Source organism: Taudactylus pleione, unplaced genomic scaffold (assembly GCF_031769625.1).
Source record: "Taudactylus pleione unplaced genomic scaffold, aTauple2 ptg000393l, whole genome shotgun sequence".
Lineage (NCBI taxonomy): Eukaryota > Metazoa > Chordata > Amphibia > Anura > Myobatrachidae > Taudactylus > Taudactylus pleione.
Window position 1 is genome coordinate 4606091 of NW_028284794.1, and position 18381 is coordinate 4624471.

An 18381-nucleotide genomic window follows, 5' to 3' on the forward strand; every position below is an offset into this window, starting at 1 on the left:
GTGACAACGGGTCAGTTGTCATTTTGAAGATAAAATGCTCTTTTCTGCCAAAAAAATACTATACAAGAAACTAAATACTAAGATTGTTGTCTATTTTCAATAATGTGATTATAGCTCAAACTGGTACCTATATCACTAGCACATAGTCATTAAAATATCTCACCTTCTTATCAGTTCTCATAATTATAATACTAAAAATATCCAGTTTAGATTAAACTTTACTTGCAGGCCAACTCTAAATGTCTGTAATGTAACAATACATTTAAAAGCAATTAGCTTTTCTGGATCAATTTTGGATCACTGCCATCACTTGTCTTTTTTAGAGGTACATTTAGTACCAATTTGACTTTAAAGATGACTTTTTCCATTCACATGACGTATACTATGAGGCATAAAAACTCTACACTGAAGGAAAAACCAGAATACATATCTTTTTGTTTTGTTACCAAGGATGTAGGCTTGTTTGCTTGACAACTACCTAATTCAAGGTTTAGCATAAGCAGATGAGCTATTTGTAATATAAACCACCAGAAAATCTACTGAATCAGTTTTAATAAGAGGCAACGTTAGCTCATCTGACTCAAGATTAGAAGGTTGCGTGTTCAAATCACGTCAGGGTCGGTTATCATTTTGAAGATAAAATGCTCTATTCTGCCCAAAAATAGTATACTAGAAACTAATTACCAAGATTGTTATCTACTTTCAATAATGTGATTATACCTCAATCTGATACCTATATCACTAGCACATAGTCATTAAATACCTCACATTCTTATCAGTTCTCATAATTATTATACAAAAAATATCCAGTTTAGAGAATACGTTACTTGAAGGCCAACTCTAAATGTCTGTAATGTACCAATACATTTAAAAGCAATTAGCTTTTCTGGATCAATTTTGGATCACTACCATCACTTGTCTATTTTAACAATACATTTAGTACCAATTTGATTTTATGGATGACTTTTTCCATTCAAATGACCTATACTGTGATGAATAAAAATTATACACTAAAGGAAAAACCACCAGACATATCTTTTTGTTTTGTTACCGAGGATGTAGGTTTGTTTGCTTGACAACTACCTAATTCAAGGTTTAGTATAAGCAGATGATCTATTTGTAATATAAACCACCAGAAAAATCTACTGAATCAGATTTAACAAGAGACCTTGTGGCACACCGGTAGTGCGTCTGACTCCAGATCAGAAGGTTGCGTGTTCAAATCACGTCGGGGTCAGTTGTCATTTTGAAGATAAAATGCTCTTTTCTGCCAAAAAAATACTATTCAAGAAACTAAATACTAAGATTGTTGTCTACTTTCAATAATGTGATTATAGCTCAAACTCATACCTATATCACTAGCACATAGTCATTAAATATCTCACCTTCTTATCAGTTCTCATAATTATAATACTAAAAATATCCAGTTTAGATTAAACTTTACTTGAAGGCCAACTCTAAATGTCTGTAATGTAACAATACATTTAAAAGCAATTAGCTTTTCTGGATCAATTTTGGATCACTGCCGTCACTTGTCTTTTTTAGAAATACATTTAGTACCAATTTGATTTTAAAGATGACTTTTTCCATTCACATGACGTATACTATGAGGCATAAAAACTCTACACTGAAGGAAAAACCAGAATACATATCTTTTTGTTTTGTTACCAAGGATGTAGGCTTGTTTGCTTGACAACTACCTAATTCAAGGTTTAGCATAAGCAGATGAACTATTTGTAATATAAACCACCAGAGAATCTACCGAATCACTTTTAATAAGAGGCAACAGTAGCGCATCTGACTCAAGATTAGAAGGTTGCGTGTCCAAATCACGTCGGGGTCTGTTATCATTTTGAAGATAAACTGCTCTATTCTGCCCAAAAATACTATACTAGAAACTAATTACCAAGATTGTTATCTACTTTCAATAATGTGATTATACCTCAAACTGATACCTATATCACTAGCACATAGTCATTAAATAACTCACATTCTTATCAGTTCTCATAATTATTATACAAAAAATATCCAGTTTAGAGAATACGTTACTTGAAGGCCAACTCTAAATGTCTGTAATGTACCAATACATTTAAAAGCAATTAGCTTTTCTGGATCAATTTTGGATCACTACCATCACTTGTCTATTTTAACAATACATTTAGTACCAATTTGATTTTATGGATGACTTTTTCCATTCAAATGACCTATACTGTGATGAATAAAAATGATACACTAAAGTAAAAACCACCAGACATATCTTTTTGTTTTGTTACCGAGGATGTAGGTTTCTTTGCTTGACAACTACCTAATTCAAGGTATAGTATAAGCAGATGATCTATTTGTAATATAAACCACCAGAGAATCTACCGAATCACTTTTAATAAGAGGCAACAGTAGCGCATCTGACTCAAGATTAGAAGGTTGCGTGTCCAAATCACTTTGGGGTCTGTTATCATTTTGAAGATAAACTGCTCTATTCTGCCCAAAAATACTATACTAGAAACTAATTACCAAGATTGTTATCTACTTTCAATAATGTGATTATACCTCAAACTGATACCTATATCACTAGCACATAGTCATTAAATAACTCACCTTCTTATCAGTTCTCATAATTATAATACTAAAAATATCCAGTTTAGATTAAACTTTACTTGAAGGCCAACTCTAAATGTCTGTAATGTAACAATACATTTAAAAGCAATTAGCTTTTCTGGATCAATTTTGGATCACTGCCATCACTTGTCTTTTTTAGAGGTACATTTAGTACCAATTTGACTTTAAAGATGACTTTTTCCATTCACATGACGTATACTATGAGGCATAAAAACTCTACACTGAAGGAAAAACCAGAATACATATCTTTTTGTTTTGTTACCAAGGATGTAGGCTTGTTTGCTTGACAACTACCTAATTCAAGGTTTAGCATAAGCAGATGAGCTATTTGTAATATAAACCACCAGAAAATCTACCGAATCACTTTTAATAAGAGGCAACGGTAGCGCATCTGACTCAAGATTAGAAGGTTGCGTGTCCAAATCACGTCGGGGTCAGTTATCATTTTGAAGATAAAATGCTCTATTCTGCCCAAAAATACTATACTAGAAACTAATTACCAAGATTGTTATCTACTTTCAATAATGTGATTATACCTCAAACTGATACCTATATCACTAGCACATAGTCATTAAATAACTCACAATCTTATCAGTTCTCATAATTATTATACAAAAAATATCCAGTTTAGAGAATACGTTACCTGAAGGCCAACTCTAAATGTCTGTAATGTAACAATACATTTAAAAGCAATTAGCTTTTCTGGATCAATTTTGGATCACTACCATCACTTGTCTATTTTAACAATACATTTAGTACCAATTTGATTTTATGGATGACTTTTTCCATTCAAATGACCTATACTGTGATGAATAAAAATTATACACTAAAGGAAAAACCACCAGACATATCTTTTTGTTTTGTTACCGAGGATGTAGGTTTGTTTGCTTGACAACTACCTAATTCAAGGTTTAGAATAAGCAGATGATCTATTTGTAATATAAACCACCAGAAAAATCTACTGAATCAGATTTAACAAGAGACCTCGTGGCCCAACGGTAGCGTGTTTGACTCCAGATCAGAAGGTTGCGTGTTCAAATCAGTGACAACTGGTCAGTTGTCATTTTGAAGATAAAATGCTCTTTTCTGCCAAAAAAATACTATACAAGAAACTAAATACTAAGATTGTTGTCTATTTTCAATAATGTGATTATAGCTCAAACTGGTACCTATATCACTAGCACATAGTCATTAAAATATCTCACCTTCTTATCAGTTCTCATAATTATAATACTAAAAATATCCAGTTTAGATTAAACTTTACTTGCAGGCCAACTCTAAATGTCTGTAATGTAACAATACATTTAAAAGCAATTAGCTTTTCTGGATCAATTTTGGATCACTGCCATCACTTGTCTTTTTTAGAGGTACATTTAGTACCAATTTGACTTTAAAGATGACTTTTTCCATTCACATGACGTATACTATGAGGCATAAAAACTCTACACTGAAGGAAAAACCAGAATACATATCTTTTTGTTTTGTTACGAAGGATGTAGGCTTGTTTGCTTGACAACTACCTAATTCAAGGTTTAGCATAAGCAGATGAGCTATTTGTAATATAAACCACCAGAAAATCTACTGAATCACTTTTAATAAGAGGCAACGTTAGCTCATCTGACTCAAGATTAGAAGGTTGCGTGTTCAAATCACGTCAGGGTCGGTTATCATTTTGAAGATAAAATGCTCTATTCTGCCCAAAAATACTATACTAGAAACTAATTACCAAGATTGTTATCTACTTTCAATAATGTGATTATACCTCAAACTGATACCTATATCACTAGCACATAGTCATTAAATACCTCACATTCTTATCAGTTCTCATAATTATTATACAAAAAATATCCAGTTTAGAGAATACGTTACTTGAAGGCCAACTCTAAATGTCTGTAATGTACCAATACATTTAAAAGCAATTAGCTTTTCTGGATCAATTTTGGATCACTACCATCACTTGTCTATTTTAACAATACATTTAGTACCAATTTGATTTTATGGATGACTTTTTCCATTCAAATGACCTATACTGTGATGAATAAAAATTATACACTAAAGGAAAAACCACCAGACATATCTTTTTGTTTTGTTACCGAGGATGTAGGTTTGTTTGCTTGACAACTACCTAATTCAAGGTTTAGTATAAGCAGATGATCTATTTGTAATATAAACCACCAGAAAAATCTACTGAATCAGATTTAACAAGAGACCTCGTGGCGCAACGGTAGCACGTCTGACTCCACCTCAGAAGGTTGCGTGTTCAAATCACGTCGGGGTCAGTTGTCTTTTTGAAGATAAAATGCTCTTTTCTGCCAAAAAAATACTATACAAGAAACTAAATACTAAGATTGTTGTCTACTTTCAATAATGTGATTATAGCTCAAACTGATACCTATATCACTAGCACATAGTCATTAAATATCTCACCTTCTTATCAGTTCTCATAATTATAATACTAAAAATATCCAGTTTAGATTAAACTTTACTTGAAGGCCAACTCTAAATGTCTGTAATGTAACAATACATTTAAAAGCAATTAGCTTTTCTGGATCAATTTTGGATCACTGCCGTCACTTGTCTTTTTTAGAAATACATTTAGTACCAATTTGATTTTAAAGATGACTTTTTCCATTCACATGACGTATACTATGAGGCATAAAAACTCTACACTGAAGGAAAAACCAGAATACATATCTTTTTGTTTTGTTACCAGGGATGTAGGCTTGTTTGCTTGACAACTACCTAATTCAAGGTTTAGCATAAGCAGATGAACTATTTGTAATATAAACCACCAGAGAATCTACCGAATCACTTTTAATAAGAGGCAACGGTAGCGCATCTGACTCAGGATTAGAAGGTTGCGTGTCCAAATCACGTAGGGGTCAGATATCATTTTGAAAATAAAATGCTCTTTTCTGCCAAAAAAATACTATACAAGAAACTAAATACTAAGATTGTTGTCTATTTTCAATAATGTGATTATAGCTCAAACTGGTACCTATATCACTAGCACATAGTCATTAAAATATCTCACCTTCTTATCAGTTCTCATAATTATTATACAAAAAATATCCAGTTTAGATTAAACTTTACTTGCAGGCCAACTCTAAATGTCTGTAATGTAACAATACATTTAAAAGCAATTAGCTTTTCTGGATCAATTTTGGATCACTGCCGTCACTTGTCTTTTTTAGAAATACATTTAGTACCAATTTGATTTTAAAGATGACTTTTTCCATTCACATGACGTATACTATGAGGCATAAAAACTCTACACTGAATGAAAAACCAGAATACATATCTTTTTGTTTTGTTACCAGGGATGTAGGCTTGTTTGCTTGACAACTACCTAATTCAAGGTTTAGCATAAGCAGATGAACTATTTGTAATATAAACCACCAGAGAATCTACCGAATCACTTTTAATAAGAGGCAACGGTAGCGCATCTGACTCAAGATTAGAAGGTTGCGTGTCCAAATCACGTAGGGGTCAGATATCATTTTGAAGATAAAATGCTCTTTTCTGCCAAAAAAATACTATACAAGAAACTAAATACTAAGATTGTTGTCTATTTTCAATAATGTGATTATAGCTCAAACTGGTACCTATATCATTAGCACATAGTCATTAAAATATCTCACCTTCTTATCAGTTCTCATAATTATTATACTAAAAATATCCAGTTTAGATTAAACTTTACTTGAAGGCCAACTCTAAATGTCTGTAATGTAACAATACATTTAAAAGCAATTAGCTTTTCTGGATCAATTTTGGATCACTGCCGTCACTTGTCTTTTTTAGAAATACATTTAGTACCAATTTGATTTTAAAGATGACTTTTTCCATTCACATGACGTATACTATGAGGCATAAAAACTCTACACTGAAGGAAAAACCAGAATACATATCTTTTTGTTTTGTTACCAGGGATGTAGGCTTGTTTGCTTGACAACTACCTAATTCAAGGTTTAGCATAAGCAGATGAACTATTTGTAATATAAACCACCAGAGAATCTACCGAATCACTTTTAATAAGAGGCAACGGTAGCGCATCTGACTCAAGATTAGAAGGTTGCGTGTCCAAATCACGTAGGGGTCAGATATCATTTTGAAAATAAAATGCTCTTTTCTGCCAAAAAAATACTATACAAGAAACTAAATACTAAGATTGTTGTCTATTTTCAATAATGTGATTATAGCTCAAACTGGTACCTATATCACTAGCACATAGTCATTAAAATATCTCACCTTCTTATCAGTTCTCATAATTATTATACTAAAAATATCCAGTTTAGATTAAACTTTACTTGCAGGCCAACTCTAAATGTCTGTAATGTAACAATACATTTAAAAGCAATTAGCTTTTCTGGATCAATTTTGGATCACTGCCATCACTTGTCTTTTTTAGAGGTACATTTAGTACCAATTTGACTTTAAAGATGACTTTTTCCATTCACATGACGTATACTATGAGGCATAAAAACTCTACACTGAAGGAAAAACCAGAATACATATCTTTTTGTTTTGTTACCAAGGATGTAGGCTTGTTTGCTTGACAACTACCTAATTCAAGGTTTAGCATAAGCAGATGAACTATTTGTAATATAAACCACCAGAGAATCTACCGAATCACTTTTAATAAGAGGCAACAGTAGCGCATCTGACTCAAGATTAGAAGGTTGCGTGTCCAAATCACGTCGGGGTCTGTTATCATTTTGAAGATAAACTGCTCTATTCTGCCCAAAAATACTATACTAGAAACTAATTACCAAGATTGTTATCTACTTTCAATAATGTGATTATACCTCAAACTGATACCTATATCACTAGCACATAGTCATTAAATAACTCACATTCTTATCAGTTCTCATAATTATTATACAAAAAATATCCAGTTTAGAGAATACGTTACTTGAAGGCCAACTCTAAATGTCTGTAATGTAACAATACATTTAAAAGCAATTAGCTTTTCTGGATCAATTTTGGATCACTACCATCACTTGTCTATTTTAACAATACATTTAGTACCAATTTGATTTTATGGATGACTTTTTCCATTCAAATGACCTATACTGTGATGAATAAAAATGATACACTAAAGTAAAAACCACCAGACATATCTTTTTGTTTTGTTACCGAGGATGTAGGTTTGTTTGCTTGACAACTACCTAATTCAAGGTATAGTATAAGCAGATGATCTATTTGTAATATAAACCACCAGAGAATCTACCAAATCACTTTTAATAAGAGGCAACAGTAGCGCATCTGACTCAAGATTAGAAGGTTGCGTGTCCAAATCACGTCGGGGTCTGTTATCATTTTGAAGATAAACTGCTCTATTCTGCCCAAAAATACTATACTAGAAACTAATTACCAAGATTGTTATCTACTTTCAATAATGTGATTATACCTCAAACTGATACCTATATCACTAGCACATAGTCATTAAATAACTCACCTTCTTATCAGTTCTCATAATTATAATACTAAAAATATCCAGTTTAGATTAAACTTTACTTGAAGGCCAACTCTAAATATCTGTAATGTAACAATACATTTAAAAGCAATTAGCTTTTCTGGATCAATTTTGGATCACTGCCATCACTTGTCTTTTTTAGAGGTACATTTAGTACCAATTTGACTTTAAAGATGACTTTTTCCATTCACATGACGTATACTATGAGGCATAAAAACTCTACACTGACTGAAAAACCAGAATACATATCTTTTTGTTTTGTTACCAAGGATGTAGGCTTGTTTGCTTGACAACTACCTAATTCAAGGTTTAGCATAAGCAGATGAGCTATTTGTAATATAAACCACCAGAAAATCTACCGAATCACTTTTAATAAGAGGCAACGGTAGCGCATCTGACTCAAGATTAGAAGGTTGCGTGTCCAAATCACGTCGGGGTCAGTTATCATTTTGAAGATAAAATGCTCTATTCTGCCCAAAAATACTATACTAGAAACTAATTACCAAGATTGTTATCTACTTTCAATAATGTGATTATACCTCAAACTGATACCTATATCACTAGCACATAGTCATTAAATAACTCACAATCTTATCAGTTCTCATAATTATTATACAAAAAATATCCAGTTTAGAGAATACGTTACCTTAAGGCCAACTCTAAATGTCTGTAATGTAACAATACATTTAAAAGCAATTAGCTTTTCTGGATCAATTTTGGATCACTACCATCACTTGTCTATTTTAACAATACATTTAGTACCAATTTGATTTTATGGATGACTTTTTCCATTCAAATGACCTATACTGTGATGAATAAAAATGATACACTAAAGTAAAAACCACCAGACATATCTTTTTGTTTTGTTACCGAGGATGTAGGTTTGTTTGCTTGACAACTACCTAATTCAAGGTTTAGAATAAGCAGATGATCTATTTGTAATATAAACCACCAGAAAAATCTACTGAATCAGATTTAACAAGAGACCTCGTGGCCCAACGGTAGCGCGTTTGACTCCACATCAGAAGGTTGCGTGTTCAAATCACGTCGGGGTCAGTTGTCATTTTGAAGATAAAATGCTCTTTTCTGCCAAAAAAATACTATACAAGAAACTAAATACTAAGATTGTTGTCTACTTTCAATAATGTGATTATAGCTCAAACTGATACCTATATCACTAGCACATAGTCATTAAATATCTCACCTTCTTATCAGTTCTCATAATTATAATACTAAAAATATCCAGTTTAGATTAAACTTTACTTGAAGGCCAACTCTAAATGTCTGTAATGTAACAATACATTTAAAAGCAATTAGCTTTTCTGGATCAATTTTGGATCACTGCCGTCACTTGTCTTTTTTAGAAATACATTTAGTACCAATTTGATTTTAAAGATGACTTTTTCCATTCACATGACGTATACTATGAGGCATAAAAACTCTACACTGAAGGAAAAACCAGAATACATATCTTTTTGTTTTGTTACCAGGGATGTAGGCTTGTTTGCTTGACAACTACCTAATTCAAGGTTTAGCATAAGCAGATGAACTATTTGTAATATAAACCACCAGAGAATCTACCGAATCACTTTTAATAAGAGGCAACAGTAGCACATCTGACTCAAGATTAGAAGGTTGCGTGTCCAAATCACGTCGGGGTCAGTTATCATTTTGAAGATAAAATGCTCTATTCTGCCCAAAAATACTATACTAGAAACTAATTACCAAGATTGTTAACTACTTTCAATAATGTGATTATACCTCAAACTGATACCTATATCACTAGCACATAGTCATTAAATACCTCACATTCTTATCAGTTCTCATAATTATTATACAAAAAATATCCAGTTTAGAGAATACGTTACTTGAAGGCCAACTCTAAATGTCTGTAATGTACCAATACATTTAAAAGCAATTAGCTTTTCTGGATCAATTTTGGATCACTACCATCACTTGTCTATTTTAACAATACATTTAGTACCAATTTGAATTTATGGATGACTTTTTCCATTCAAATGACCTATACTGTGATGAATAAAAATTATACACTAAAGGAAAAACCACCAGACATATCTTTTTGTTTTGTTACTGAGGATGTAGGTTTGTTTGCTTGACAACTACCTAATTCAAGGTTTAGTATAAGCAGATGATCTATTTGTAATATAAACCACCAGAAAAATCTACTGAATCAGATTTAACAAGAGACCTCGTGGCACACCGGTAGCGCGTCTGACTCCAGATCAGAAGGTTGCGTGTTCAAATCACGTCGGGGTCAGTTGTCTTTTTGAAGATAAAATGCTCTTTTCTGCCAAAAAAATACTATACAAGAAACTAAATACTAAGATTGTTGTCTACTTTCAATAATGTGATTATAGCTCAAACTGATACCTATATCACTAGCACATAGTCATTAAATATCTCACCTTCTTATCAGTTCTCATAATTATAATACTAAAAATATCCAGTTTAGATTAAACTTTACTTGAAGGCCAACTCTAAATGTCTGTAATGTAACAATACATTTAAAAGCAATTAGCTTTTCTGGATCAATTTTGGATCACTGCCGTCACTTGTCTTTTTTAGAAATACATTTAGTACCAATTTGATTTTAAAGATGACTTTTTCCATTCACATGACGTATACTATGAGGCATAAAAACTCTACACTGAAGGAAAAACCAGAATACATATCTTTTTGTTTTGTTACCAGGGATGTAGGCTTGTTTGCTTGACAACTACCTAATTCAAGGTTTAGCATAAGCAGATGAACTATTTGTAATATAAACCACCAGAGAATCTACCGAATCACTTTTAATAAGAGGCAACGGTAGCGCATCTGACTCAAGATTAGAAGGTTGCGTGTCCAAATCACGTAGGGGTCAGATATCATTTTGAAAATAAAATGCTCTTTTCTGCCAAAAAAATACTATACAAGAAACTAAATACTAAGATTGTTGTCTATTTTCAATAATGTGATTATAGCTCAAACTGGTACCTATATCACTAGCACATAGTCATTAAAATATCTCACCTTCTTATCAGTTCTCATAATTATTATACTAAAAATATCCAGTTTAGATTAAACTTTACTTGCAGGCCAACTCTAAATGTCTGTAATGTAACAATACATTTAAAAGCAATTAGCTTTTCTGGATCAATTTTGGATCACTGCCGTCACTTGTCTTTTTTAGAAATACATTTAGTACCAATTTGATTTTAAAGATGACTTTTTCCATTCACATGACGTATACTATGAGGCATAAAAACTCTACACTGAATGAAAAACCAGAATACATATCTTTTTGTTTTGTTACCAGGGATGTAGGCTTGTTTGCTTGACAACTACCTAATTCAAGGTTTAGCATAAGCAGATGAACTATTTGTAATATAAACCACCAGAGAATCTACCGAATCACTTTTAATAAGAGGCAACGGTAGCGCATCTGACTCAAGATTAGAAGGTTGCGTGTCCAAATCACGTAGGGGTCAGATATCATTTTGAAGATAAAATGCTCTTTTCTGCCAAAAAAATACTATACAAGAAACTAAATACTAAGATTGTTGTCTATTTTCAATAATGTGATTATAGCTCAAACTGGTACCTATATCACTAGCACATAGTCATTAAAATATCTCACCTTCTTATCAGTTCTCATAATTATTATACTAAAAATATCCAGTTTAGATTAAACTTTACTTGAAGGCCAACTCTAAATGTCTGTAATGTAACAATACATTTAAAAGCAATTAGCTTTTCTGGATCAATTTTGGATCACTGCCGTCACTTGTCTTTTTTAGAAATACATTTAGTACCAATTTGATTTTAAAGATGACTTTTTCCATTCACATGACGTATACTATGAGGCATAAAAACTCTACACTGAAGGAAAAACCAGAATACATATCTTTTTGTTTTGTTACCAGGGATGTAGGCTTGTTTGCTTGACAACTACCTAATTCAAGGTTTAGCATAAGCAGATGAACTATTTGTAATATAAACCACCAGAGAATCTACCGAATCACTTTTAATAAGAGGCAACGGTAGCGCATCTGACTCAAGATTAGAAGGTTGCGTGTCCAAATCACGTAGGGGTCAGATATCATTTTGAAAATAAAATGCTCTTTTCTGCCAAAAAAATACTATACAAGAAACTAAATACTAAGATTGTTGTCTATTTTCAATAATGTGATTATAGCTCAAACTGGTACCTATATCACTAGCACATAGTCATTAAAATATCTCACCTTCTTATCAGTTCTCATAATTATTATACTAAAAATATCCAGTTTAGATTAAACTTTACTTGCAGGCCAACTCTAAATGTCTGTAATGTAACAATACATTTAAAAGCAATTAGCTTTTCTGGATCAATTTTGGATCACTGCCATCACTTTTCTTTTTTAGAGGTACATTTAGTACCAATTTGACTTTAAATATGACTTTTTCCATTCACATGACGTATACTATGAGGCATAAAAACTCTACACTGAAGGAAAAACCAGAATACATATCTTTTTGTTTTGTTACCAAGGATGTAGGCTTGTTTGCTTGACAACTACCTAATTCAAGGTTTAGCATAAGCAGATGAACTATTTGTAATATAAACCACCAGAGAATCTACCGAATCACTTTTAATAAGAGGCAACAGTAGCGCATCTGACTCAAGATTAGAAGGTTGCGTGTCCAAATCACGTCGGGGTCTGTTATCATTTTGAAGATAAACTGCTCTATTCTGCCCAAAAATACTATACTAGAAACTAATTACCAAGATTGTTATCTACTTTCAATAATGTGATTATACCTCAAACTGATACCTATATCACTAGCACATAGTCATTAAATAACTCACATTCTTATCAGTTCTCATAATTATTATACAAAAAATATCCAGTTTAGAGAATACGTTACTTGAAGGCCAACTCTAAATGTCTGTAATGTAACAATACATTTAAAAGCAATTAGCTTTTCTGGATCAATTTTGGATCACTACCATCACTTGTCTATTTTAACAATACATTTAGTACCAATTTGATTTTATGGATGACTTTTTCCATTCAAATGACCTATACTGTGATGAATAAAAATGATACACTAAAGTAAAAACCACCAGACATATCTTTTTGTTTTGTTACCGAGGATGTAGGTTTGTTTGCTTGACAACTACCTAATTCAAGGTATAGTATAAGCAGATGATCTATTTGTAATATAAACCACCAGAGAATCTACCAAATCACTTTTAATAAGAGGCAACAGTAGCGCATCTGACTCAAGATTAGAAGGTTGCGTGTCCAAATCACGTCGGGGTCTGTTATCATTTTGAAGATAAACTGCTCTATTCTGCCCAAAAATACTATACTAGAAACTAATTACCAAGATTGTTATCTACTTTCAATAATGTGATTATACCTCAAACTGATACCTATATCACTAGCACATAGTCATTAAATAACTCACCTTCTTATCAGTTCTCATAATTATAATACTAAAAATATCCAGTTTAGATTAAACTTTACTTGAAGGCCAACTCTAAATATCTGTAATGTAACAATACATTTAAAAGCAATTAGCTTTTCTGGATCAATTTTGGATCACTGCCATCACTTGTCTTTTTTAGAGGTACATTTAGTACCAATTTGACTTTAAAGATGACTTTTTCCATTCACATGACGTATACTATGAGGCATAAAAACTCTACACTGAAGGAAAAACCAGAATACATATCTTTTTGTTTTGTTACCAAGGATGTAGGCTTGTTTGCTTGACAACTACCTAATTCAAGGTTTAGCATAAGCAGATGAGCTATTTGTAATATAAACCACCAGAAAATCTACCGAATCACTTTTAATAAGAGGCAACGGTAGCGCATCTGACTCAAGATTAGAAGGTTGCGTGTCCAAATCACGTCGGGGTCAGTTATCATTTTGAAGATAAAATGCTCTATTCTGCCCAAAAATACTATACTAGAAACTAATTACCAAGATTGTTATCTACTTTCAATAATGTGATTATACCTCAAACTGATACCTATATCACTAGCACATAGTCATTAAATAACTCACAATCTTATCAGTTCTCATAATTATTATACAAAAAATATCCAGTTTAGAGAATACGTTACCTTAAGGCCAACTCTAAATGTCTGTAATGTAACAATACATTTAAAAGCAATTAGCTTTTCTGGATCAATTTTGGATCACTACCATCACTTGTCTATTTTAACAATACATTTAGTACCAATTTGATTTTATGGATGACTTTTTCCATTCAAATGACCTATACTGTGATGAATAAAAATGATACACTAAAGTAAAAACCACCAGACATATCTTTTTGTTTTGTTACCGAGGATGTAGGTTTGTTTGCTTGACAACTACCTAATTCAAGGTTTAGAATAAGCAGATGATCTATTTGTAATATAAACCACCAGAAAAATCTACTGAATCAGATTTAACAAGAGACCTCGTGGCCCAACGGTAGCGCGTTTGACTCCACATCAGAAGGTTGCGTGTTCAAATCACGTCGGGGTCAGTTGTCATTTTGAAGATAAAATGCTCTTTTCTGCCAAAAAAATACTATACAAGAAACTAAATACTAAGATTGTTGTCTACTTTCAATAATGTGATTATAGCTCAAACTGATACCTATATCACTAGCACATAGTCATTAAATATCTCACCTTCTTATCAGTTCTCATAATTATAATACTAAAAATATCCAGTTTAGATTAAACTTTACTTGAAGGCCAACTCTAAATGTCTGTAATGTAACAATACATTTAAAAGCAATTAGCTTTTCTGGATCAATTTTGGATCACTGCCGTCACTTGTCTTTTTTAGAAATACATTTAGTACCAATTTGATTTTAAAGATGACTTTTTCCATTCACATGACGTATACTATGAGGCATAAAAACTCTACACTGAAGGAAAAACCAGAATACATATCTTTTTGTTTTGTTACCAAGGATGTAGGCTTGTTTGCTTGACAACTACCTAATTCAAGGTTTAGCATAAGCAGATGAACTATTTGTAATATAAACCACCAGAGAATCTACCGAATCACTTTTAATAAGAGGCAACAGTAGCGCATCTGACTCAGGATTAGAAGGTTGCGTGTCCAAATCACGTCGGGGTCTGTTATCATTTTGAAGATAAAATGCTCTATTCTGCCCAAAAATACTATACTAGAAACTAATTACCAAGATTGTTATCTACTTTCAATAATGTGATTATACCTCAAACTGATACCTATATCACTAGCACATAGTCATAAAATAACTCACATTCTTATCAGTTCTCATAATTATTATACAAAAAATATCCAGTTTAGAGAATACGTTACTTGAAGGCCAACTCTAAATGTCTGTAATGTAACAATACATTTAAAAGCAATTCGCTTTTCTGGATCAATTTTGGATCACTACCATCACTTGTCTATTTTAACAATACATTTAGTACCAATTTGATTTTATGGATGACTTTTTCCATTCAAATGACCTATACTGTGATGAATAAAAATTATACACTAAAGGAAAAACCACCAGACATATCTTTTTCTTTTGTTACCGAGGATGTAGGTTTGTTTGCTTGACAACTACCTAATTCAAGGTTTAGTATAAGCAGATGATCTATTTGTAATATAAACCACCAGAAAAATCTACTGAATCAGATTTAACAAGAGACCTCGTGGCGCAACGGTAGCACATCTGACTCCAGATCAGAAGGTTGCGTGTTCAAATCACGTCGGGGTCAGTTGTCATTTTGAAGATAAAATGCTCTTTTCTGCCAAAAAAATACTATACAAGAAACTAAATACTAAGATTGTTGTCTACTTTCAATAATGTGATTATAGCTCAAACTGATACCTATATCACTAGCACATAGTCATTAAATATCTCACCTTCTTATCAGTTCTCATAATTATAATACTAAAAATATCCAGTTTAGATTAAACTTTACTTGAAGGCCAACTCTAAATGTCTGTAATGTAACAATACATTTAAAAGCAATTAGCTTTTCTGGATCAATTTTGGATCACTGCCATCACTTGTCTTTTTTAGAGGTACATTTAGTACCAATTTGACTTTAAAGATGACTTTTTCCAATCACATGACGTATACTATGAGGCATAAAAACTCTACACTGAAGGAAAAACCAGAATACATATCTTTTTGTTTTGTTACCAAGGATGTAGGCTTGTTTGCTTGACAACTACCTAATTCAAGGTTTAGCATAAGCAGATGAGCTATTTGTAATATAAACCACCAGAAAATCTACCGAATCACTTTTAATAAAAGGCAACGGTAGTGCATCTGACTCAAGATTAGAAGGTTGCGTGTCCAAATCACGTCGGGGTCAGTTATCATTTTGAAGATAAAATGCTCTATTCTGCCCAAAAATACTATACTAGAATCTAATTACCAAGATTGTTATCTACTTTCAATAATGTGATTATACCTCAAACTGATACCTATATCACTAGCACATAGTCATAAAATAACTCACATTCTTATCAGTTCTCATAATTATTATACAAAAAATATCCAGTTTAGAGAATACGTTACTTGAAGGCCAACTCTAAATGTCTGTAATGTAACAATACATTTAAAAGCAATTAGCTTTTCTGGATCAATTTTGGATCACTACCATTACTTGTCTATTTTAACAATACATTTAGTACCAATTTGATTTTATGGATGACTTTTTCCATTCAAATGACCTATACTGTGATGAATAAAAATTATACACTACAGGAAAAACCACCAGACATATCTCTTTGTTTTGTTACCGAGGATGTAGGTTTGTTTGCTTGACAACTACCTAATTCATGGTTTAGTATAAGCAGATGATCTATTTGTAATATAAACCACCAGAAAAATCTACTGAATGAGATTTAACAAGAGACCTCGTGGCGTAACGGTAGCACGTCTGACTCCAGATCAGAAGGTTGCGTGTCCAAATCACGTCGGGGTCAGTTATCATTTTGAAGATAAAATGCTCTATTCTGCCCAAAAATACTATACTAGAAACTAATTACCAAGATTGTTATCTACTTTCAATAATGTGATTATATCTCAAACTGGTACCTATATCACTAGCACATAGTCATTAAATATCTCACCTTCTTATCAGTTCTCATAATTATAACACTAAAAATATCCAGTTTAGATTAAACTTTACTTGAAGGTCAACTCTAAATGTCTGTAATGTAACAATACATTTAAAAGAAATTAGCTTTTCTGGATCAATTTTGGATCACTGCCATCACTTGTCTTTTTTAGAGGTACATTTAGTACCAATTTGACTTTAATGATGACTTTTTCCATTCACATGACGTATACTATGAGGCATAAAAACTCTACACTGAAGGAAAAACCAGAATACATATCTTTTTGTTTTGTTACCAAGGATGTAGGCTTGTTTGCATGACAACTACCTAATTCAAGGTTTAGCATAAGCAGATGAACTATTTGTAATATAAACCACCAGAGAATCTACCGAATCACTTTTAATAAGAGGCAACGGTAGCACATCTGACTCAAGATTAGAAGGTTGCGTGTCCAAATCACGTCGGGGTCAGTTATCATTTTGAAGATAAAATGCTCTATTCTGCCCAAAAATACTATACTAGAAACTAATTACCAAGATTGTTATCTACTTTCAATAATGTGATTATACCTCAAACTGATACCTATATCACTAGCACATAGTCATTAAATAACTCACATTCTTATCAGTTCTCATAATTATTATACAAAAAATATCAAGTTTAGAGAATACGTTACTTGAAGGCCAACTCTAAATGTCTGTAATGTAACAATACATTTAAAAGCAATTAGCTTTTCTGGATCAATTTTGGATCACTACCATCACTTGTCTATTTTAACAATACATTTAGTACCAATTTGATTTTATGGATGACTTTTTCCATTCAAATGACCTATACTGTGATGAATAAAAATGATACACTAAAGGAAAAACCACCAGACATATCTTTTTGTTTTGTTACCGAGGATGTAGGTTTGTTTGCTTGACAACTACCTAATTCAAGGTATAGTATAAGCAGATGATCTATTTGTAATATAAACCACCAGAAAAATCTACTGAAACGGATTTAGCAAGTGACCTTGTGGCGCAACGGTAGCGCGTCTGACTCCAGATCAGAAGGTTGCGAGTTCAAATCAAGTCGGGGTCAGTTGTCATTTTGAAGATAAAATGCTCTTTTCTGCCAAAAAAATACTATACAAGAAACTAAATACTAAGATTGTTGTCTACTTTCAATAATGTG

At 32.2% G+C, this 18381-nt stretch overlaps 5 non-coding genes across 5 annotated transcripts; all 5 read left to right on the forward strand.

The window, feature by feature from the left end:
* The first annotated feature begins 1165 nt into the window (after positions 1–1165).
* Positions 1166–1237, forward strand: TRNAW-CCA (transfer RNA tryptophan (anticodon CCA)). The gene has a single exon. It is a non-coding gene; the product is annotated as a tRNA-Trp (tRNA).
* A 3586-nt stretch (positions 1238–4823) lies between these two features.
* Positions 4824–4895, forward strand: TRNAW-CCA (transfer RNA tryptophan (anticodon CCA)). Its single transcript has one exon. It is a non-coding gene; the product is annotated as a tRNA-Trp (tRNA).
* A 5403-nt stretch (positions 4896–10298) lies between these two features.
* TRNAW-CCA (transfer RNA tryptophan (anticodon CCA)) lies at positions 10299–10370 on the forward strand. The gene has a single exon. It is a non-coding gene; the product is annotated as a tRNA-Trp (tRNA).
* A 5403-nt stretch (positions 10371–15773) lies between these two features.
* TRNAW-CCA (transfer RNA tryptophan (anticodon CCA)) lies at positions 15774–15845 on the forward strand. Its single transcript has one exon. It is a non-coding gene; the product is annotated as a tRNA-Trp (tRNA).
* Positions 15846–16995: 1150 nt separating this feature from the next.
* Positions 16996–17067, forward strand: TRNAW-CCA (transfer RNA tryptophan (anticodon CCA)). The gene has a single exon. It is a non-coding gene; the product is annotated as a tRNA-Trp (tRNA).
* The last annotated feature ends 1314 nt before the right edge of the window (positions 17068–18381 follow it).